The 24,135-nt window shown below is 40.5% G+C and overlaps 1 pseudogene; it reads left to right on the forward strand.

Moving 5' to 3' along the window:
• The window catches only part of LOC138818438 (MTRF1L release factor glutamine methyltransferase-like), a 411,837-nt pseudogene that overhangs the window by 308,319 nt on the left and 79,383 nt on the right, over nucleotides 1-24,135 (forward strand).

A 24,135-nucleotide genomic window follows, 5' to 3' on the forward strand; every position in this document is an offset into this window, starting at 1 on the left:
GAAATAGAAGAGGCAATCCAAAAATTCATGTGGAACAATAAAATTCCCCGAGTAGCAAAAAGGCTCTTCAAAGGTTGTGTGCCTTTATAAATCATGCAAATCTTTAGCTCGGGGTTCTCCTCCTTGGCTCTGTTGTGTTGGAGTGTAGGATGAGACTGCAGCCTGTTTAAATAAAACTTTAAAACAAATGTAAAGTCTGACTCTCAATGGTCTTCTTGATGGAGATCCTGCAACCTGGGTATAACATTAGTGGAGGCCTTCAGGGATCCCCCGAAAGACATCTGAGATCTCAGACTCCAAAGGTAAATTTTGTTAATTTGTTAATTTGTCATGTCCTGTCGTTGTCTGTTTTACTTTCATTTTCATTTGTGAGGATGGCTGCTACCATGTACAAAGGGTTGTCGAAGCTGAAGCACTTGTACAACAATTCTGGAGGAACTGGGAGAAGTCCCACATCCTCTTGTGGGGAGGGGGTCTTTTGAACCCCGCCGTGTGGGGAGGGAGTTGGAACCCCACTGTGTAGGGTGGGCTGGGGGGGTTCTTAGAACACCGCCTTGTGAATTTTGGGACGGGGGTCGTTTCGGTGTTGTGCTGGAACTGACCAAGAGGGCCTCCTAACTGAGGCCTAACTTGCCCACTGTGGCTCTGTTCCTTCTGCTGTGGGGCGTGAGTGGGGAACCTCGCCATGACAGGAGTCAGTGGACCAATTTGGGAAATCTCCTCTTAGTAAGCTTTTTTTTTTTGTAACTGTCAGGCCTGCATGTGTTTTGTTTGTACTGTTTATTGGTTTTTGGACTGTACAACTGACCACTCCATCTAGCCCCCTAGACTTACAAAAAGAAACTGAGGAAGAGGTAAAGAAGAGGTACCCCTGGTTTTTCAGGGAGATAACTTGGAAGAAGAAATATTTCCTCCCCCATACTCTCCTTTCCAGGTTCTTTTTGCAGAATCTGAGAATGATCAAGAGGAGGAGGGAGCTATAGAATCCTCGGCACCTGCCCTTAAAGTTTCTGAGGGACCAGTCACTCAACGATGCCATGGGATCAACCCCTCTTCTAATACAGCTGTTTTTCTCTTAGCACCATAGGTCCTGTGTATGTGGATGGTCAACAGCAACTCCAATATTGGTCATTTTCTACCAGTGACCTATACAAAAATGCCTATACACCCAAAATGCCCCCTTTTCTGAGAAACACCAGGATTTAATTAGTTTGCTTAAACTATTCACTTTATTCATCAGCCCATTGGGATTTTAGTCAGCTTTTACAGGCCTTTTTTACCACCGAAGAAACAGACTGTATCCAAGAGGTGGCACGGAAACATCCCTGGCCCCACAGGAGCACCTATCATGGATCCTGCCCTGATCACTGCCTATTTTCCTGAGATCCGACCAACATGGGACTACAATATGGTTGAAGGTAAGGAGTGACTCCTCATCTATCACCAGGCTCTGTTGGCAGGTCTCAAGGCGGCAGCTTGCCAACCTCCTAATATGGCCAAAGTTTTTTATGTTAGACAGGGAGGAAGTGAAAGTCCATCAACATATCTTGAGTAGCTCGTAGAAGCTTTTAGTCAATATACCCCAAATATCTTGAGACCCAGGAGTCGGCTCAGATGATTATGTTTGCCTATATAAGTCAAGCTGAACCAGACATAAAGCAAAATTTGCAGACTCTAGACAGACTTGGTGAAAAGTCTATTAGGGATCTATTAGCTGTGGTAGAAAAGGTTTACAATAAGAGAGAGACAGAGGAGCAAAGACAGGAAAGGAAGGACAGAGCATGTGAAATTGAGTGTTAAAAGAGCAACCAGACCAAGGAAAAGAGTCCAGACTTGAACACGACACTATCGCATGCCGAGCATACCTGGTTCACAGAAGGCAGCAGTTTCATTTGAGATGGAAAAAGGTACGCAGGTGCAGCAGTCACCATGGACACTGAGATAGTGTGGGCAGAAGCACTCCCCCAGGGAACGTCTACACAAAGAGCAGAACTAGTGACACTAACAAAAGCCCTACACATGGGAAAAGGGAAGAGACTAAACATTTACATGGATAGTCAGTATGCTTTTGCCACTGTGCATGTTCATGGAACCATTTACCAAGAGAGGGGCTGTTGACACCTGAGGGAAAGGCAATTAAAAACAAACAAGAAATTTTAAGCCTCATCCAGGCCTTATGGGAACCAGCAAATATTGCCATTATGCACTGTCCTGGCCATCAAAAGGTAACTGATTCAATAACCAAAGGAAATAACTTGGTCCATCAGGCAGCTAAGAAGGCGGCCCTCCAGCCCAGAGTGGAAGTAGACCCAGGGCCACAAGTTATGCCTCTTGAGCCTCAGTACTCCCAAGAAGATTTGCAGTGAATAAAGAAAATTTCCATGGCCTAACCCCTGAACAAAGAAAGAAATGAAGACTGATGGAAAACTGGTGAGGGAAAAGTTATCTTGCCACAAAGATTGGGCAAGGGAATTCTTATGAGAATCCATTGGGTCTCACACATGGGAACCCGAAGAATGCAGCACTTGCTGACACTCAGAAGTAAAAATCAGGCAAGGAAATCAACTCATTGAAAACATTGTTAAAAATTTTAAAGCCTGTTAGCTCACCAATGCCCCCAATCAACCGGTTACAAAAGGAGCTCGCCTCTGTGGAGATAGACCAGGTGTGTGTCAGAAAGTAGACTTCACAGAAATTAAAACTGGAAAATTTGGATATAAATATTTGCTAGTTTTTGTAGACACTTTTTCAGGATGGGTTGAAGCCTACCCAACAAAGCATGAGACCAGGAACGTTGTGGCTAAGAAGATCCTGGAAAAAATCCTACCCAGGTATGGCTTCCCATCCACCATTGGGCCTTCTTTTCAAAAGTAAGTCAGGGAATAGCCGCAGCATTGGAGACAGATTGGAAATTACACTGTGTTTATAGACCCCAGAGTTCAGGGAAGGTAGAAAGAATGAATCGGACTCTAAAAGAGACCTTAACTAAATTGGCCTTGGAGAATGGTGCAGACTGGGTAACTCTGCTTCCTTTTGACCTGTTTAGAGTAAGAAATTCATCCTATCAGCTTGGCTTTACTCCTTTTGAAATAATGTATGGACAACTCCCAACCTAGCCTCCAGACTGAATTGCTTGCTGATTTGGATGATACTGAATTTCTGTGTAAGCTTGACTATTTAGAGCTGGTGCATAAGAGGATGTGGCCCCAGCTTAGAGCATCATATGATTCTGCTTCTATTCCTGCCCCCAATTTGTTTAAACCAGGGGACTAGGTGTTTGTTTGAAGGGACAACTTGAGATCTCTGGAACCTTGGTAGAAGGGACCTTACATAGTGCTACTGGGTACACCTACTGCCCTTAAGGTGGATGGCATTGCTGCTTGGATCCACTGCTCCCACTCCAGACCTGCTGACCACATTGCCCTAGACGACTGTGGGGAAACTTAGGGAAGTCTCCAAGCATCCTACCCAACCACTCCGCATATGCCTCAAGTAAAGAAAAATGAACTCCTTGTTATTGGTATTGTTGTTTAATAGAATAGCTAAGGTCAAAGAGGGACCATAATCCATTCAAAATCAAGAGCTGTTGGAGTTTAGTTTTGGGCCAGAGCCATAAGATGGTGTCTTGGGACTATAAGTCAAAGGGGGGAAATGCAGGGTTAAAGTTTTGAGGCAGTGACCACTTGTTGCTTGTTTCTAGCAGAGCAACACATGGTGGTAATCCAAACACCAGGTTGGTTGTGTGCCTTTATAAACCCTTCAAATCTTCAGCTTGATGCTCTCCACCTAGGCTCCTCTGTGTCAGAGTGTGGGACTAGGCCCGAGCTGCAGCTCATTTAAGTAAAACCTTAAAACAGCTGTAAAGTCTGACTCTCGGTGGTCTTTTTGGTGGGGGTCCTGCGACTTGGGTATAACAATGTTTCAATTTTTCTCTAGTACCCCTCGAGATTTATACTAAGGGCTTGTGTGGAGCGGTTCCTCGGTGAATTCTTGAGGAAACCACTTGAAGCGTCCTCAGGAGATTGCCATTCAAGCCAGCCAAGCAGGAGAGTCTCTGAGACTATTTTATCCAATAAACCACCAGAGAACCAGAAGGGGAACAGTGGCCCAGAAGGTAGAGCTCCTGCTTTGAGAGAGAAAACTGAGCAGGAGATACAATCCTGACCAGGCAGGAAAGCCTGGGAATTGCTTATGTCCAGTTAACTACGAGATGGTGGTAAGTGGAGCTTTCGTGGTGGTAGTGCCTCAGCCTTGAGCAAAGCATCTCAGGAACACATCAGGCGCTGAGTTTAAGCCCCGGGATGGCTACAAAAAAATTCAAAAAGAGAAAGCCAAGTTTATGTATCAGTGTCCTACCTACTTATGTGTGTATGTATATTACCTCCCATAGTGCAAACAGACCTATGCAATGCTTCTGCTTTTATTTACTGGTTTATTTTTCAGATATGCTAGTTGCGCATACTGCATCATTCTGTTTATTTCAGGCCCATTGCTTTTCTCTTCCAGGGTTCTAGGCCTGTGTCTTTATATGATGCACACTGAAGCTCTCAGCAGCCTTTATTTACATTTTATTATGAGGCCAATGCAGGAACAGTCACAAATCAGGCAGGGGAAGAGAAGATCAGGTTTTTTAGAAGTAACCGGTATTCAGAAAATTAAATTTGAGAACATAAAATGGTAGCATACTTATGTAAAAACTACCATTAAGAAAAAATGAAGGGGCTGGGAATATGGATTTAATGAGAAAGTGCTTGCCTAGCATGCAAGAAGCCCTGGGTTCGATTCCTTGAGTTCAACCCAACAACTGTCAAAGAGATAGCTACCTAGGTAGGTAAGTAGGTATAAAGAAAGAAACAGAGAGAGAGAGAGAGAAAGATAGAAAGACAGAAAGAAAAAAAGAAAGGAAGGAAGGAAGGAAGAAAGAAAGAAAGAAAGAAAGAAAGAAAGAAAGAAAGAAAGAAAGAAAGAAAGAAAGAAAGAAAGAAAGAAAGAAAGAAAGAAAGAAAGAAAGAAAGAAAGAAAGAAAGAAAGAAGGAAGGAAGGAAGGAAGGAAGGAAGGAAGGAAGGAAGGAAGGAAGGAAAGAAAGAAAGAAAGAAAGAAAGAAAAAAGAAAGAAAGGCAGTTGATAGATGAAGCTGTTTTTCACATCAGAAGGAAAGAAGGGAACATTTTCTAGTCATGAGGGTTTCTGCAGTGTGCCAGGACACCAGCATCACTTTCACACAACCGCAGAGCCCGATGACTGTCTCTGTCCCACTTCTCAGGCAGCCAAGCACCCCAGAGTCAAGAGGGGAGAGCCACGTTCTAACTCAGCTGCTTGGAGACAGAAGAGAAATGGCCCTACCTCTCCTTGGACTGGGGATTTGCATTAATGATTTGGAGCATGAAGTAAGGAGAATGGACTGGCAGAGATAGAAGGGTCTTCAAACCGGACAGATGGAGAGTCAAAAATCCACTCCCTAAGAACAGGAAGCAGGATTTTTCTACTCTGTTCCACCCCTCTCCCCCACTAAACTGACTCTCTATTGGTAAGCTAAAGATAGCCTGAGGCTCCTTTCACCTGAAGGAGGAACGTTAATTCTTCATCATTTGAAGAGGCTGAGAAAAGCCTGACCCTGCTGTCACTCTAACAAATGTTTCAGGTTTCCCTCATTACTGGTTGTGCCTGGAATGAATGAAGTGGTTTTGCAGCTCACTTCCCTGTTGACTGTGTACATTATGCCTCTTAATCCCGCAGGTCTAGGTCTCTCCAAGTAGCCTGGCTTTTGAACTTTTTTCTGTCCTTCAAATAATGTTACACTGTAGTTCTTCCTGCTAACAGGGCTAGGGCTTGGATCCTGAGAACTTCATTTGAACCCAGGATGGGTCAATAATATTTCTTTCCTTCTATAGCTCAAGAACTCCAAGAACATTTAGAGTGTAAGTAACTTCTCATCACGAAGGGAAACACAGAAACCTCTTGAGCATCTGACCTTTCAGAACTGGAAGTCAGAGTGTCCTAGACTTCCCTGCCTTGGCTGTTTTCACCCTGTGATACTGAGACCTAGGCCTCCTGAGATAGTGTGATGGGCGTGAGTTATTGGTTCTCTGCTAGGTTCAGAACTATAATGATATTGACAATACAAGTCAACTGCTTATCACAAAGAACTTGAGGAGCACATTAAGCTTTCAACAATAGGCCTTTCAGAACCCTGCAGGACACAAGTTTATAATGCTAGAGACTGACAGGCTGGGCTTATGTATGTTCTACACTTGAACCTTGAGGTCTGACTCCAAATCTGTTGTACAACAGCATTCATTTTCCAAAAAATATTCTCATAATTAGCAAATAGGAAAAGTACTTTGATTATCCCTCACTCTTTTTCCAGTTGTGTGTCTCAAACTGAAGCCTGGGCACTGTCCCTGAGCCATTCAGCTCAAGGCAAACACTGTACCAATTGACCCACAGTGACACATGGGGTTTTTTGATGGTTCATTGGAGGCAAGAGTCTAACAGGCTTTCCTTCCCGATGCTGTCTTCAAACTGTGATCTTCAGATCTCAGCCTTCTGAGAAAGTAGGTTTCCAGAGCCACTGGAATCTGGCGTATTGTTTTTGCCAGACCTGGGGCTTGAAATTAGGGCCTGGGTACTGTCTCTGAGCTTCTTTTTCTCAAGGCTAGCCCTCTACCACTTGAGCCACACCACAGCTTCTGGCTTTTTCTGAGTATGTGGCAGTGAGGATTCAAACCCTGGCAATCATGCATGCTGAGCAAGCTCTCTACCACTAAGCCACATTCCCAGCCCCAACCTTATGATTTCATCCCTCGACTTTCCTATCCACAAGAAAAGGCTTCTGAGTATAAATCATCTAAACAAATCACTATAGGAATTTGTCCAAAGATAAATAAGACAAAGCTCATACTGGGGACAGACTCTAACCATGTGATGACTTGAAAAATGCCTCCATTTAATTATGTATCATGTTTCAGTACTTAATAAAGTATTAATGAAAAATGAGCATGAGTCAATGTACTAAATTATTGTGTATAATATATGTACAAAACATAATTAATATTATGTGTATAATAATACTAAATAAAATAATATAATGAATAAATTAAAATTAAATACAAAATCAATAAATATAATCATAATATGAAATAAACATACATATGTACCTATATATCACATATTACACATGTATACAAATATTTTTTTCTATTGCAGGGTCTTAATTCATGCCCTGTGAACTCTAGCTTGAAAATCTTTTCCTCAAGAACAGTGCTCTTAGCCTTCACCCATGGTGCAAAAGAGTTACATGGACAGTGAGCTCAAATCCCAGCAATGTCAGAAATACTGGCCCCAGTTCCAAGACAGTGAAGCAGTTATGTTTATTCAGTTCCATAATGAACATTTAAGAATATCAGTGTAGAATTTTGTACAGCTACTCAGACATCCTTCACTTACCCCCAAAGTGCTTCTTGAGCACTACATATTTTTGTACGTTTTTTACTGTAAAAATATTGTACAGAGGGGTCACAGTTATATGAGCAAAATAATGAGTATATTTCCTATTGAGCATTGTTGCCTCGTTGTTTGTTTTCACCCTACCTTCCCTTCCCGCCAGTCTTCACAACTAACTTTCCTTGTCGAGGTCAGTGACTTAATTATTTATTTTGGCTTGGCATGGGGTTTGAACTCAAGTAGTGGCAACTCTGTGCCTTCTGTCACATTGCTACACATTCATCAAGTCTCTGAGTTCAAATCCCAGGCTAGGAAAGAAAACTGGTAGAAATTGCAAACCAGGGAGCTTTATCATATCAAATTAGTTAGTTAGTTAGTTAGTTCATTAATTTTGCCAACTACGGGTCTTGAACTCAGGTCATGGCAACTCTGACTCAGCTTCACTCTCCCTAGGATGGGGGGCAGCCTCGGGACCCACAACCTATCCTGGGACCCTAGACCCAGATGGCTTGCAGGATGAAAAAAAAAAAACAGAACAGCACAAAAAATAGGGAGCTGTAGAGGGCTCAGGGTTTTATAACTTTTTCTTTGCACGGTAACCATCCTGGGTCTGAATGACGGGAAATCCTGAAATACTGGTTTCTGGACCAGGAAAAGTCATGGAATGCGATCGATCTTATCCTTGAATGAGTACTTCATGCATGATGTGACTAGGAAATGATGGGCAAGACTCATGGGATATCGCTTATTTGTAAAGCAGTGTAGATGAAGCGTGACAATAATCATCACAGTCATGAAATGAAAGCATCTGGAAAGATCCAAGAATCAGTAGACACATGGTAGATTGGATTCCATCACAGGTTATCATCTCTCCTACTCTATACAAATGTGTACTTATTCGCATACTACCTTCAACTTATGAATGGATGACTGCTGTGTGCCCTCCCCCCATACCCACACCTGGGGGTCCATCTCAGGTTCTGGGAACGGCCTTACTCCTTAGTGGCTCACAGACTGGTGTGCTCACATGGACCCATTCGTCAATTGGGTCTGCTGGTCCCCGAATTCAGATCCCAGCAGTGCAAAAAGATTCATCCTGATGTCAAAAGCCAATTTTTGCCCCTGTGTTCCTTTCCTATGCAAGTGTTGGGTCTCAGGTAGGATGGAAAATGCATGGGCCACCCTGGGGCCATGGGAATAAGTTGTTATCATATGAGCCCAGTTATACCTGTCATCATTTACTGAAGAAAATACACAATACATCCATGAATAGCATACAAAATAGAATAACTACACTAAATGCACAATGCAGTCCACACGGATTTGAATATACATCCCATGTTGAAATGATGCATTCAGGACAATTGTGGCCTCCCTAGTGCTCGATCTCTGTTTCTGGGAAGAGCCCAGCAACTTAGTGGCTCACAGTCTAGTGTGATCACATGGACCTATTGGGCAGTTGGACCTCCTAGGCCCAAAGTTCAAATCCCAGCACTGCCAAAAATTCACTCTGATGTAAGAAGCCAGCCATTGCACAAGGTTTCCTGTGCTGTGCAAGTACTCAGCTAGGATGGAGAATGCATAGGCAACTCTATACTCATGGGAATAGTTTGTCATCCAGGTCACCACAGTTATATCTGTCATCCTATACTCACGGAAATACACAATACATCAATGAATAAGACACAAAACCAAGACAATGACTATACTGAATGCAAGATGCTGCCATCAAGCTATGGAAATATAGATCCTCTGTTTAAATGATGAATTTATGACTATATTGGCCCCACCTGGGCTCCATCTCAGGTCCTGGGAATGGCCTAGCTCCTTAGTGCCTCACAGGCTGTTGTATTCATTATGACTCATTCACCAATTGGGCCTGCTAGGCCTTGAGTTCAAATCCCAGCACTGCCAAAAGATTCATCTAGATGTGAGAAGCCAATAGATCCACCTGTTTTCCTGTCCTGTGAAAGTCCTGGGTCTCAGCAAGGATGGGAAATGATATATAGGCAACTCCATAGCCATGGGAATAGGTTGTCATCCATGTCAGCACAGTTATATCTATCACCATACTCAATAAAATACACAATACATCCATGAATAAGACACAATTAAAAGAATAATTACACTGAAGCATACCACACCTGCAGGTAAAGAGAAACCCTATGTTTAAAAAAGGTGGGCTTGTTATTTTTTCCAGTGTTGGGGATTCAAATCAGGCTCTGGGTCAGGCCTGACATTCTAGTCTTCAAGGATTGTGAGATTCTCCTTACCCCAAAGTGCAACAGAGCTACCCATTCCTCAGTTCACATCCCAGTACTGACAAAAAATTCATTCTGTTGTTAGAAGCCAGTCTTTGCACATGTTTTCCTCTCTTGTGCAAGTCCCGGATCTCAACTACGATAGAGAATGCATAGGCAACCCTATAACCAGGGGAACAGGTTGTCATCCATGTCAGCACAGTTATACCTGTCACTATACTCAATAAAATACACAATAACTTCATTAATTAGACACAAAATAAGGAGAAGTGCACCAAATGCAAGATGCTGTCCTCACTGGTATGTAAGTATAGATCCTATGTTTAAATTATGAATTTCTGCCTATCCTGGCCCTCCCTGGGATTCGATGTCAGGTTCTGGGAATGGCCTATCTCCTTCGTTGCTCACAGGGTGGTGTCCTCACCTTGACCCTTTTGCCAATTGGGCCTGCTAGGCTCTGAGTTCAAATCCCAACACTGTCAAAGATGAATCCTGATGTGTGAAGCCCATCAATTCACCTGTTTTCCTGTCCTGTGAAAGTCCTGGGTCTCAACTAGGATGGAGAATGCATAGGAAATCCTATAATCCTATAGCAATAGATTGTCATCCATGTAAACACTATTATATCTGTAACCATGCTCAGGAAAATACACAGTACTTCCATGGATAAGACAGAAAATAAGGAGAATAAGTAAACCAAATACAAGATGCTGTCCACACATGTAAATATAGATCCTATGTTTAAACAATGACTTTATGACTACTGTGGCCCATCCTGGGGATCAATATCAGATCCTGGGAATGGCCTAACTCCTTAGTTGCTCACAGGCACGTGTGTTCACCGTAAACTATTCACCAATTGGTCCTGCTAAGCCCTGAGTTCAGATCCCAACACTACCAACAATTGGATCATGGAGTACGAAGCCAAGTGTGCAACTTTTTTTATGTTCTCTGAGAGTCCAGGTTGTCAGGCATGCTGGAGTAGATGTCTACAAATCTAGATGCCATGTTATAGGATGTCATCAATGTAATAAACAGAATGGGTGTCATCATATTAAAATCAACAGTAAATAAATGAATAAAACAAAAAGTACAAGGAACAACCACATCCTAGTCCTGGCACCTTTACACTATGTGATGCCCAATTCTTAGGTATTTCATTATGCCCACATTTAAATGAATGTGATTGTTTAAATGCTTCATAAAGTATTAATTAAAATTGATCAGTGTACCATAATATAATTGCATATTATTTTGTCCTAGAATCATTCCAGAACTATTCAATCATGACACACATCACATTCCATTATATGGATAGAAATGAGATTCTTAGGATCTCCTGCCATTTAGAGGTAGCAGGACCAGGATTTGAATTGTGGGCTCCAGCTCCTACTACTTTAACCTGAGGATAGGGAACTCATTGGTCTGTCCAAGAACATCAGCAAGACCCATGATTAGCCAGGCACCAGTGGCTCTCACCAGTCCTCCTTGATACTTACCAGGCTGTGATAAGGGGATCATGCTCAGTCACCCTTGGCAGGAAAGTCCTTGAAACTTCTGTCCAACTTGTGCCAACAAATCCAGAAGTAGAGGTGTATGGCTCCAGTGGTAGTGGAGCAGCCTTGAGCAAAAGCAGCTCACAGACTGTGCCTAGATCCTGAGTTCTAGGTCCAGGACTGGCAATAAACAGCCATATACAATAATCTGTGCAGCCATCTGGCTAAAGCAGGTCACCCTCTTGTTCCCAACTGGATTGGACAGAGTTTCCTGGGAAAGGTTCTGCTATTATTTGACTCTGCCCATTCATTCTGCATCACAGGATTCCAGCCACACCCCCATTCTTTCATGGTTCTTTCTGACCAATGGGATACAAGAATGGAAGCCACACCCCATATTCCTCCTTCCCCCCTCCTGGCCCGGACCCTTACCTCTACCGTGCCCCACACTCTGGGCCAGGCCCTGCGGCAAATATGCCCCAGTGGGTGTTTACCTGAGGATCCCACCCCCATCCCTACTGGCCAGTGCCCCTGGAAAAAGGAAGATGCAGGCTTGGATGAGGAGTTGGCACCAAAGAGCCCCTGGCCTGGAGCAGTGGGAGCCACACAGCGGCACATCTGCACCCTTCTTCCTGGTGAGAACCTGAGGCTTTAGCTAGAGGTGGGGAGCTGCATGGCTGCCTTCTGGGGTCTTTTCCTTTTTCCTGGGGGTGAGAGTGTTGGATGCAGAAGATAGACCCCCCCCCTTGCTGTGTGAGACCTTGTCTTCTGTGCTTGGTAAACTTTTTCAACTGCAGAGGGTCCCAGAAAACCCAGCAGGGAGGTAAGAATGCTGGGGTCAGAACAGAAGGTGAATATCTGGGAAGACCCCCTCCCCCCCACACACACATACAATCGGCCTATCCCCCGCCCCCAACTGTCTAAAGTTCTCACAAGTTGATCACATTTCCCATGTCTACCAGCTTCTGCTGGTGCTCCCGGTCCATCAGGTCTCCAACAAACTCAGGAGATGCACAGCTCTGTGTGTGTGTGTGTGTGTGTGTGTGTGTGTGTGTGTGTGTGTGTGTGTGTGTGTGTGTTTGTGTGTGTGTGTGTGTGTGTGTGTATGTGTGAAAGAGAGAGAGACAGACAGACAGACAGAGAGTCAGAGACAGAGAGAGTCAGAGACAGAAACAGAGACAGAGGCAGGGAGAGACAAAGAGAGACAGAGAGATCAGAGAGACAGAGAGACATACATAGAGAGACAGAGAGAGACAGAGAAAGAGAGGTCATGTTTCTCTTTGTACAGCCTGACTGTACTAAGGTGAGTGATCTGTTGGCAAATTGCAGGTGCTACAAGGAAGAGTGTTCTGTTCTGTCACCCGTCTGAATATGTGTGTGTGTGTGTGTGTGTGTGTGTGTGTGTGTTTGTGTATGTGTGTAGAATTGGGTTGTAACAAGGAGGCTGGATGCTTTTGGTAACTTCTACCTGCTTTCTTTCGGGGGTGCATGGGCTTCACAGCTGAGGTCTGGGGGCCTGGAAGGGTGAGAGGCTTGAAGGGGACTCAGCATTGTTAAATTACAAGAACAAGGGATCTCTGTTCCCTGGAGCTGTGTACTCTCTTGGGCCTGGTTGGTGGCAGTGGGAGCTTGGGAGGACCTGGGAGTGTGGCTTGAAGTTGGTGGCTTCCCAGGGGGAAAGAGAGCATGGCCAACACTTAGTAAGGATATGAGCCCTGCTAGTATGGAGTACAACAGCATAGCTCAGACTCCAGGTCTTATCATGATGTCTGAAGGGTGAAGCCAAGCTACTTTAAATCTTGAGCTGTGATCTTCAGATCTCAGCCTCCTGAGTAGCTAGGATTATAGGCAAGAGCCTCCGGCACTGGGCCTCTTGTTATTTTTTGTATATTAGGGTTTGACCTCAAGGCCTTAGGCTTGCCAGTCAGGTCTTCTATCATTCAAGCCAAGCTTTTATGTCTTGGGGATTTCTGAGATGGTGACTTAATATATGCTCAGGCTGGGCTGGATCATGGTCTTCCTATCTGTGATAGGCATGCGCCACCAGGTCTTGTCCCCTGTAATTGGAATTGTAGACATGTGGTGCCATGCTCTGTCATTGGTTTAGAGGGATTGTCCCAAACTCAGTCCATGGCAGCCAATTCTTGACCATAGGTGAAGCTCTGGCTTGCGCCTTGACCATTGGACTTCAATCTCCTCATGTGACAGTTGTTAGGAATCAAGGGATTAATACAGAGGGTATCTGGAGCAGGGCCAGGCAAAGGGAGGGACCTTCAGATACAGTTCTCAGAAATCCTCTGAGCATATGACAGTAAGATACCCAGAAAGAGATAAGATGGTATCTGTTATTAATGGTGTGACAGACATGGGATTATGAAACAAAACATGGCTTTCTTTCATTATTTCCCTATCCCCATGAGGAAGGGGATCCTTCACTTTGTTCACTTTTGCAGCTGGGGAAACTGAGGCACAGAGTAGCTGAGTGACCTATTCATGACTCCCAGCTGAGAGGAAGCACGGCCTGACTTCTCAGCCATGCGCCCTAGGACAATGGGTGCTATTCAGTCCAATTCTTGTGGTGGGAAGTCCACTTCTTGTCAGTCTTGGGGCTTGAACTCGGCCTGGACCCTGTCCCAGAGCTCCTCAGCTCAAGGCTAAGGCTCTACCACGTGAGTCACAGCACCACTTCTGGTTTTGTAGTGGTTCTTTGGAGATAACAGTCTCACAGTCATTCCTGCCCGGGTTTGCTATGAACCATGATCTCATATTTCATCCTCCTGTGTACTTAAGATTATAGGTATGAGCCACCTGCACCAGGATTAAGTGTAATTCTGACATTCTTTCAATCTCTCTCTCTCTCTCTCTGTCTGTCTCTCTCTCTGTCTCTCTCTGTCTCTCTCTGTCTCTCTCTGTCTCTCTCTGTCTCTCTCTGTCTCTCTCTGTCTCTCTCTGTCTCTCTCTGTCTCTCTCTGTCTCTCTGTCTCTCTCTCTCTCTCTCTCTCTCTCTCTCTGTCACAGGATCTTGTTGAATGGGTGCTGGAGGAGGTGGCCCAGCGTCCCCATGTGGCTGGAACCTGTGGCCCTCTCATCCTGGAGGTGTACTGTGGGTCAGGAGATATCTTGCTCAGTCTGTTGTACCAGCTCCATGAGGTAAGCCCTGCTGTGCCTGGCTAGACCAAGACGGTTATTCATTGTCCATCTAGCCTTACTGTACTCAGTATTGGGTTCAATGTCCTTTTCTAGCAAAAAAATTTCTGGCCAAAATTGATACATAGTTAAAGAATAAAAATGTAATGCCATCTTAAGAAAGTCATTTAGGGCTGTGGGAAAGTGGCTTCATGGTATGGTGATTGCCTAGCATGCATGAAACTGGGTTGAATATCTCAGAACCACATAAACAGAAAAAGAAACACTGGAAATGGTGCTGTGCCTCAAGTGGTAGAGGGTTGGCCTTGAAGGGAAAAAAAGCTGAGGAATAATTCTCTATTCCTGAGTTTATGTCCTAGGACTGGCAAACAACAACAACAACAAAAAACAAACATTTAGTAAATGAAAATAAAGAACCTATACTTGGAATATATAATTGCTGGTTCCAAACTGATACCTGACAATAGTCCTAATTCATGCACTTTAACTATATTAGGATACTTTCTTGAAAAAAACTTTTTTTCATAAGGTCACGGCAATTAATGCCAGGAATGTGCTTAGATGTCAGGTGAAGATTAATTCAGGAAATTCAAAGATTCCAGGCTTTTGAGTATTCACTGCTAATCTCAATGAGAAGGGTAGTCTAAGTGAGATTTGGAAACCATTTTGGCCAGTCATGTCACCAAAATGGCAGAGGCTAATTAACAGTTGTGACAGAAGAGAAGAAATGACTCCAGATGGAAGGAATAAATGATAGTAAGTAAGGTATAGCAGAAACCATTCTAGGGAACCATTTTTGGTTATTGAAGAAGTAGTTGTCAACTAGGCATATTCCTCATTGCCTTTAGCATTCTAAATCTCTTAGGCTAGTTCTTAATCTCTGTGTGATAAATATATCCCTTTCTATGCTGTTCTTGCATACCTGGTCTCCTTTGCTTTCTTTTTTGTATTATTTTTTATTGTAAAAATACAGTGCTTTTAAAAATATGTCTTTCTCAATTTCTCTATGAATATTTCCTGATAATAAATATACCTACACAGATGGAAGAGGCTACTAATGTAAGGGTCCCATAGCTTCTGAGTCATTAATGTAACAAAATGGCAAAGGAAGACATATTTATTGCTACCTCAATTATTCTAAAAACTGCAATGTCAAATCATTTGATTAAGATTTCCATTCTTGTCTACTTAGTGTCATTAACTGCACTAAATACAAATAGGAGCCGGGTACTGGTGGCTCATGCCTGTAATCCTAGCTAGTCAAGAGGTTGAGACCTCAGGATTGTGGTTCAAAGACAGCCTGGTCAGGGAAGTCCATGAAACACTTATCTTCAATTAACCACTAGAAATCAGGAAGTGGTGCTGTAGCTAAAGTGGTCGAGCACTGGACTTGAGATGAAGAGCTGAGGGACATTGCCCAGGATCAGAGTTCAAGCTCCATGACCAACAGAAAAAGTGCAAAAATGACTTTAAGTTTCCCCAAAAGGAACGACAAAGTCAATAGTAATCTTCCCAAGCAAAGAAAATAATTCCAAAATGATTCAGTGCACCTAATTTTGCTGAGTTACTTAAGTTATGGATTCGTTTCTGAACATATTCTCTTCTTATAAAAATTGTCAAATATTAGCTTTAGTATAAACTTAATCTAATATTTCTCGGTTCAAAAGAGAAGTCCATAAGTTGATGTCACTTGGATTTATTACTATCTCAGTTCAAAGCCAACCCAGGCAGCAGAGTTGGTCAAACTCTTATCTGTAATTAAACACCATAAAATGCAAAAGTGGAGTATTGGCTCAGTCAGTAGAGTCAGTCAGTCAGTAGGGGGCAGGTAGGCAGGAAAGACAACTGTACAGGGACAGGGTCCAACCTCTGAGTTCAAGCCCCAGAACCAGCACAAACTAAAAAAAAAACAAGCAAACAAAAGAAATCTCAGGTATTTCTTTGGGACCCTCTTATAGGAGTACTGGTCTGAGAAGAGACTCCTTTTACTGATCATACTCACTGGATCCTGCTCTTTTGAAATCCTTATTGCTATGGAAAACTCAGGTCCACACTAAAGGAATTGATAACTCCTGCAACAAGAGAATCATCTCAGGAGTGAAACATCCATCCATAAGACACTTTAAAACCTCCATGCCTTTGCTCCTTTGCAGGAGACCACTTTTAATATGAAGCTATTTCCTTTGTCCTATGTTGGCCTTCAAATGGCATATTGTTTCCTTTTGTAATACTCTCAACTAGACTAGAAGTTTATAGACAAGTTTTATATGAGTAAAGGACACACTAAAAAAAGTCAGGAACAGAGTTTCTTTCAAGCCTTGGATTCTTTTCTTGTATTGTAAAAAGGAAAACAAAACTTAACTTGAATTTTGTCATTCCTCTATGTTCAATTCCTCTCCTGGGATCAGTTTACACTTTCAGTAACAGTTACTTCCACTCACTTCCAGTAACAATCTATGGTGCTGCTCCAGATAAAATGAAAGTTTTCTGGCTTCATTGAAATACTACAAGGACACCTTTGGGCATGTGGTAACATGTGTTTCAGAGACTTAGTAAAGAGAAAATGTGAAATTTAAATTGCTTATAAATACATTATCCATGAGTATATTGAGTTCAAACTTCTTAATTGCTCTGTAAATTAAGGCGAATTTTAAATGGGAAGAAGGGTTTCAGATCATTTGTTTTGAGTGTCTGTGCTGTGCATTAATTTCCCAAGTATACATGATTTAACAGTAGGAGACATAATAGCAATAATAGGAGAAAGAGAAGTTCTGTGTTTATGTATAAGGGTTCAATACAATAGAGAAGACTCTACAAATAAGACAGCATTGAAACAATAAAGTCAAGTCCAGCATGTAGAGTTATGGGAGTGATATAAAGAAAGCATTACTCCTAAGTGGAACATGAAGCATGAGGCCACTCCCTTTCTAAATCATGCTTGCTAATCACGTAAATTCGTAGAAAGTAGAATGCAAGAATAATCCTGTTTCCAATGCAAGTCAGATATATGATCATGGACTTAACTGGAAAAAAAGAGTCCATATTGAGAGAACAGGGATTATACTACCAATGAAACTGGTGGCTAAGATCACATTAATTTTCTTTCATTTTCTTATATTCTTTTTTGCTGTTGTTGGTCATGGCAATTCCCTTCTGAGACTGTGAGCTGTCCCTCTGCTATTCAGCTCAAGGCTACTGCTCTACCACTTGAGCCACAGTGCCACTTCCAGTTTTCTGGTAGTTGTTGGAGAAAAGATTCTTCAGGACTTTCCTACCCGGGCTGGATTTGAACCCCAATCCTCATAACCAACCACCACTAGGCTTGCGATCACCTTTCTAACAGTGTACACTCAGGATATGTAATGTATATGTTAATCTATCTTTATATAAATTCTTGAGTTAAAAATCTGTGCTACAGCTTACACTTTACACTCACAAAAATGTTTGTAGATTAAAAGTTGATACTCCTAGAAAAATAAAACCTAAGGATGTAAAGGATTCTTGGAAGTTTAGTTTGTATACAGCCTTGGCAGAACAGGCTTTGACACACTACCTATAATTAATCAGGCAAACCTGGAATCCCAGACATGAGCAAGATTGCTGAATAAGAGCTTGAGACTTTTGCATAAATACATACAAACATACACATACACAGAGAAGCACTTATATGTGCACAACAAATACACAATGAAACAATTCTCAGAATATGTAGAAAAGATAGAAAACAATAGAAAATATGTCCTGAATAAGACTACAATCAAGTGATAATTTTTAGTATTAGAAAGCCCTCAAGTGAACTTTCTTTAAAAAAGTTGAGAATATTACATAGCTGGGGACCAGAGACAGTAAGAGATTCAAGTAATCATTATTAATGGGATCAGATCCATGGAGGAATGAATCAGAGACCCCTGCAAGTACATCTGAAAATGTTCATATCCTGTGTCAAATGTTAGAACATCTTTGAAAATAGTACATAAACAGTCTGAGCAGTCAGTCTAGTGGATAAGATCATAGGAGAAGTTCAGAATTGCTAGTCTTTATCTAGATTAAATAAACCAACAACCTATGGCAGGGTAATGTGGTACAATCCTGGAGACTAAGACAGGAGATTAAGGAGTGGAATTACATAGTGATACCTTCCCTGGACCAGGTAGTATACTTTTGTCTCAAAAAAGCAAACCAAACAACAATAAAGGAATAAACAGTTGGAAGTTCGGGCTAATTTCATTACCATGTTTTGAGAAATCAAGTTTCCTATTGAAATGCAACACATATACAATCCTCACTTGTTTTAAATGCTCTCTTCATTACAGAACATACCTAGATGCAAAATGGCTCATGATTCCCTCCCCCAAAATTGCGAAAGTAAGTATCATTCTGTTAGATTCCAAAGAACTGATGAAGGATTACAAAAGCTTAAGCCTGGAGAAATAGCAAAGTATGTCTAATGTAGAACTTTTTAGACCTTGCTAAACTAGAATTCAGATTTAAAATGAATATTTTGGTTTTCTTTGTAATTTCATACTTTATAGGATACAACAAAAGTCTTTTTAAGTAGAAGGTTTAATTGACAAATTCACAAATTATACCGGCATTCTATTTTCCTAGAATATACTTTCAAGAGAGTTATAATTAGAACTTAGTTAATAAATAATACCAACAGTTCATGTATAACATGATAATGTGAGTAATCTAGACAGAGTTGCCAACAAATGGATGACAGTAATTTATAAATTTGGGAAAAGAGCAATTTTTTGAGGGTGTGGTATAATATGGTGTGAAGAGAGTAATTGTGTGACATCTTCTTTCTTCTTCCTATATGTAACACAGGAAGCCATTTCCTTAATTACGTGCCTCGTTATACATTGAGAAAAATTCTAAGTATGGGGTTTGTTTTCATTTTCGTTTTTGTTTTATTGGCTTGTCCTAAAGCTTGAACTCTGGGCCTGGACACTGTCACTAAGCCTGTTTATTCTCAATGCTCGTGCCCTAACACTTCAACCTCAGTGCCACTTGTGACTGGCTTTTTCTGAGAAGTTTATTGGAGATAAGAATCTAAGAAACCTTCCTGTCTGAGTTGGCTTTGAACCATAATTTTCCGATCTTAGCATCCTGAATATCTATGATAGCTAAAAAGTGAAATATGAATAATATTTGCAAGTGTTCTGATCTCAAGAATGCCACTGGGGGAAAAATGATGCAGCTCAGTTTATTGTGGCATTCTTTCCTGTACAAGGAGGGCATCACATTAGCAGAGGTGTAGTATTTTTTCACAATAGAGTTAAGCTATTCATGATGTGAATTAGGGAATTTTAAGGTGCACTTTTTACAAGATGGAAATTGTTGGTCTAGGATGACTTTATGGCTTAAATCTTGGGATTGATGTTCATACAAATAAAGCTTACTCTGATAAAAAATTGCTTACTCTTGAAGAATTAATTATTACAGATTCTTCATAGTCTTATTCTCTATAATAATGTGGCTATTTTTCTGTTGACTTCTCAAGTTGTAACAGCCCATTGGAAGCTGTACTTACTGCAGAAGATCATAACATGCAAACAGGAACTGTTTTGAATCTCTCAGGTATGGAATGTTGATAATTTAAAAATGAATAATTAGTCATAGGAATTTTTAATAACACACATATTCTGTCCTTTAAACAACTTATTTACTTTGAAATGTTTTGGGTTTCCATGTAATTAATCTCTTTTCAGTTTTAGTATGAGAATGTACTAAATTTATTCTTTTTTCAAAATATTGGCAAGTTTATTGTGAAAATACTGTCTAGATGGATAACATTCAAATTGATGACCTCCTGATAAAGAAAGGGTAATTAATTCAAATTAGAAGCCAAATAGTTTTGATTTTTAAAAAGTTACTACATAAAGAATAATATTTACTATACCAATACAGTGAAATTATATTTTATGCAGCTTATGTTTAAAATTTTATTATCAAAGTGATGTACAGTGTGGTTACAGTATTTGTAAGGTAGTGAAGGCATAATTTTCCAAACTTATTACCTCTTCCTCATTTTTCTCACAGTTTTCCTTTCCCCCTTCACCCCTCACAAGTTGTAATGTCCATTTCCAAAATATTGTCTTGTGAATATTGCTATTGCATTGGTTTGCCTTTCTGCTTTCTCTCACCATTTTGTTGTCCCTCTTCCCTTCCCTAGTTAAGGTAAATGTGTACACAATACACAGGGTACCAAAATCAAATACAGCAGGGAGAAACCATAGGGAAAATCCTAAAGAAAATAGCTATTACATAGTACATCAAAAACAAAGACCACAAATAAAAATCTGTTTCCATATCTTGCAGTTCGTTTTTCTCAGCATCAGCTTATATGGTCATATACACACATAACAATGACACTGGAAAATAATAGTTGGATGAACACTAAATCATGAAAACAACATGTTATCTTTTTGATTGTAAAGGTGGTATTAGGTTTGGTGAATTCGCGATTCTGATAAAGGAATTTCAAAAGAGTTTTAAAGTTATGACAGGTAAATTTTAATTGTTCAAAATTTTTAACACCTTAGCCTATTAAGAAAATTTAAAATTGCCTGGGAAAATAGGCTTTCATGCAAAGTAATCCATGGAGACATTGTAGAGAGGAAGCAATGTGGGTAAAGATGGCTCTTTTTCACACTAAACAAACCTCAGAAAACTTGCTATAAATCCAGTAGGTTCCCTTGAGAATTGTCATTACACAGGAAAACTACTCACTGTGTGAAACAAGGTTGTAGTGGAATTTAAATTCAAATTCTTAAAAAATAAGACATCAAAATTTGTGAATTAAACTTTAATTATCAAGCAGATAATTTGGGTCAGTCTGGGAAGGTGACTCAGTGGTAGAGCTCTTGCCTTGCATGCCGGAGGCCCTGGGTTCGATTCGTCAGCACCACATAAGCAAAAAGAAAAAATCCAGAAGTGTTGCTGTGACTTAAGTGGTAGAGTGTTAGCCTTGAGCTGAAGAGCTGAGGGACAGCACCCAGACCCAGAGTTCAGGTCCCATGACTGGACCCCCACCCCGAAAAAAACAAAAAAACAAAAAAATACAAAAATAATTTGAGTCAAAATATTTAGGGAGAAAATGCCCCCTACAATGAAAGAGATTATTGGGTTTACACTTTTCTGTTTGTAATACTTTCCTCAATGTCTTTGCACGTGAAGCAGTGAAATACAGAAAAAAATCTGATTGGGTACTTCAAACCAATGATTTCATACTTCTAAGTGGCTCACAAAATAAAATATCCTTATTAACAAGAGATAGTGAAGAATTCTCTAATTTCAAAAGCCAAAAAGTTTTGGGTTCAGGGACTGGGAAGGTGGCTCAGTGATAGAACGCTTGCCTTGCATGCATGAGGCCCTGGGTTCGATTCGTCAGTGCCCAGGCCCAGAGTTTCAGGCCCCATCACCGGACCCACCCAAAAAAAATAGTTTTGGGTTCAGAAAAGAATTTAGCAAATGGGAAAGTTTAGAAAATAGTGTTCTTAGAAGACCTAGATAAGTGTATTGGATTCAGCAGTAGATGGAAGCCAAAACTTTTTGATATAGATTGTCTTAATATTTTTGGTACCTAAAGTGATTTTACAGAGCCTATTTGGCTCACTACAATGCAGAACTGATTGAATGAAGACATGAAAACAAATTCCACATCCAAATGAGGCAACTTAAAGAGTGTTAAAAGAGAAAACATGAAGATGTAGCAGTGGCTGAGGCTTCACTTAGACTTGAAGCCAAGAAAATCAGGGAAGAACTAAGAGGAGGACATAGAAGTAGGACACAGAAGCGTTGTCCTTTTGTAACAGACCTGTCTTCAAAGGTATGGGTGATTTAACTCTATTCTTCTCCATACATCTTAGTGATCAAATGCAAGACCATGAGAAAAATAATCTATTGAAATAATTTTGTAAAGAATAACTTCACTGCTCCTGATATGGTATCTAAGGAGAGTCTTAAGAGAGAAGACAAAAATGGAGTATTTTTTTGGTTTCCTCTAAGCATCTCGTTAGCAAAATATATCCTTGAGGTTAGAATTGATTGAAACAAAAAGTGATGGAGTACTTATTTGTCTGGGCAATTTAGACACAAGAAGACTTTCAAGGTAAAAGAAAAAAGAAAAAAATATAACCAAGTATTTGTGATCACAGCTCCTTGGACTGGTTTTCTGGACACAAATTTTACATTAGATTTGTCCACATTAACATAGATGTTGTTTCATGGCAACCAAATGCAAGAGGAAAGTTTAATGGACTCGCTTAGTCAATTAAAGAGCATAATCAAAAAAATGGCAAATAATATTTAGTGAATTATTTGACCAATTACTTTGCAAGAATAAAGAAGGAAAATGTAATTCAAAATGAATTGACCTAAAAGTATGAATAAAAAGTAGTGAAGAGAGATGAGAGAAAAAATAGAGGATTGTTTTCTCTACAGTGGAGTAATGGGTTCTTCATCTTGTTTCTTCACAAGCTACCCATTGTGGCTCAGGACTGGAGAATCCAGTTCAGACAAAGAGAACTCATAGGAGAAAGTTAATATTTGCAGCAGATATAGGTGATTTATAACCTTAGATAATCTATTTAAATCTGTTCAGAATCCTCCCCTATGCTAAACTGCCCGCTTTGAACAGTTTTGTTTGCTTTTACCAAGACTTCCCTTCATTAACTGCTTAAAATTTTTGAGAGGTCATATTCGTACTCTCTAGAGATTGCTGTTTGGTGATTTTGTGTGTTTTTGTTTGTTTTTGTGTTTTTTAACTGAATTTCCAAAGGTTGTGCAAGTGTCTTACAACTAAATATGTCCTCCTAATTATCCATTGCTCCTGGATCACAGTGACTCCTTCTATCATTCTCAACCATCCCTTCTACAAGATTTATTTCTGGTTTACCACTTCCTTTCTCAAATGTGTACATGGAGTATTCTAGCTGTACTTGCCCCTTGTTCCATTGTTCATTCCTTCTATGTATTTACTATTATTCCTCTTTGGTTTCAAGTTCCTGATAGTCATTCTGCTAAACTGTCTGTTAGTACTTTGAAACGTTTATATACATTCCATGGAGTTTCTGTCCTGCATATACTTGAACTGATGTCAGGTTATATTTCCATAATTCATTCATCTGCAATAACAATTTGCAAGACTGGAGACTTGGAACACCTAGACATGATTATATTCTCATCCATTTGCAGATTAATCTTTAGTCAACAAGAAAGTTTAAAATGGCTTTGAATGTATTCTTAACTACCAATTTTTATAAATGGCATTGTACAATGGTGTGTGATTATTATATTTTACATGGGATAAGAATTTATACTACCTATAAGTTTTGGAGAATAAAGAAAACTAACATTTACTACTATAAAGGAATATGATAGAAATAGAAGATAGATTTTGTCACATCTCAGATGAGTACCCATATTCAAGACTTAAAGACATATTTCTAACTATCTTAGACAGAGGGAAAACAAAACAACATATGATAAGGCAAGTATTTGTGACTTTTTAAAATGTCCCTTATTAAGTGATGAAATTTACTTTATTAGCTAACGTTTGGGGTTGAAATATGGGAGTATGATCTATTTAACAAATTTCTGGAAGACACCTACTGAACAACACAAATGGTGCATGGTACCATTTCTGCACTTTAATGAATGGTTGAACCTGTTTTGCATTAGTGCTGGGTAAAGAAATCAACTCTATTGTAACTTGCTCCCTACACTTGAAAAACTCGTAATGTCACTAAGTGTCATCTACTTAGCAAATGTTATTTTGGCA

The sequence above is a fragment of the Dipodomys merriami genome, unplaced genomic scaffold, assembly GCF_024711535.1.
Source record: "Dipodomys merriami isolate MVZ:Mamm:240054 unplaced genomic scaffold, mDipMer1.0.p SCAF_76, whole genome shotgun sequence".
Classification (NCBI taxonomy): Eukaryota; Metazoa; Chordata; class Mammalia; order Rodentia; family Heteromyidae; genus Dipodomys; species Dipodomys merriami.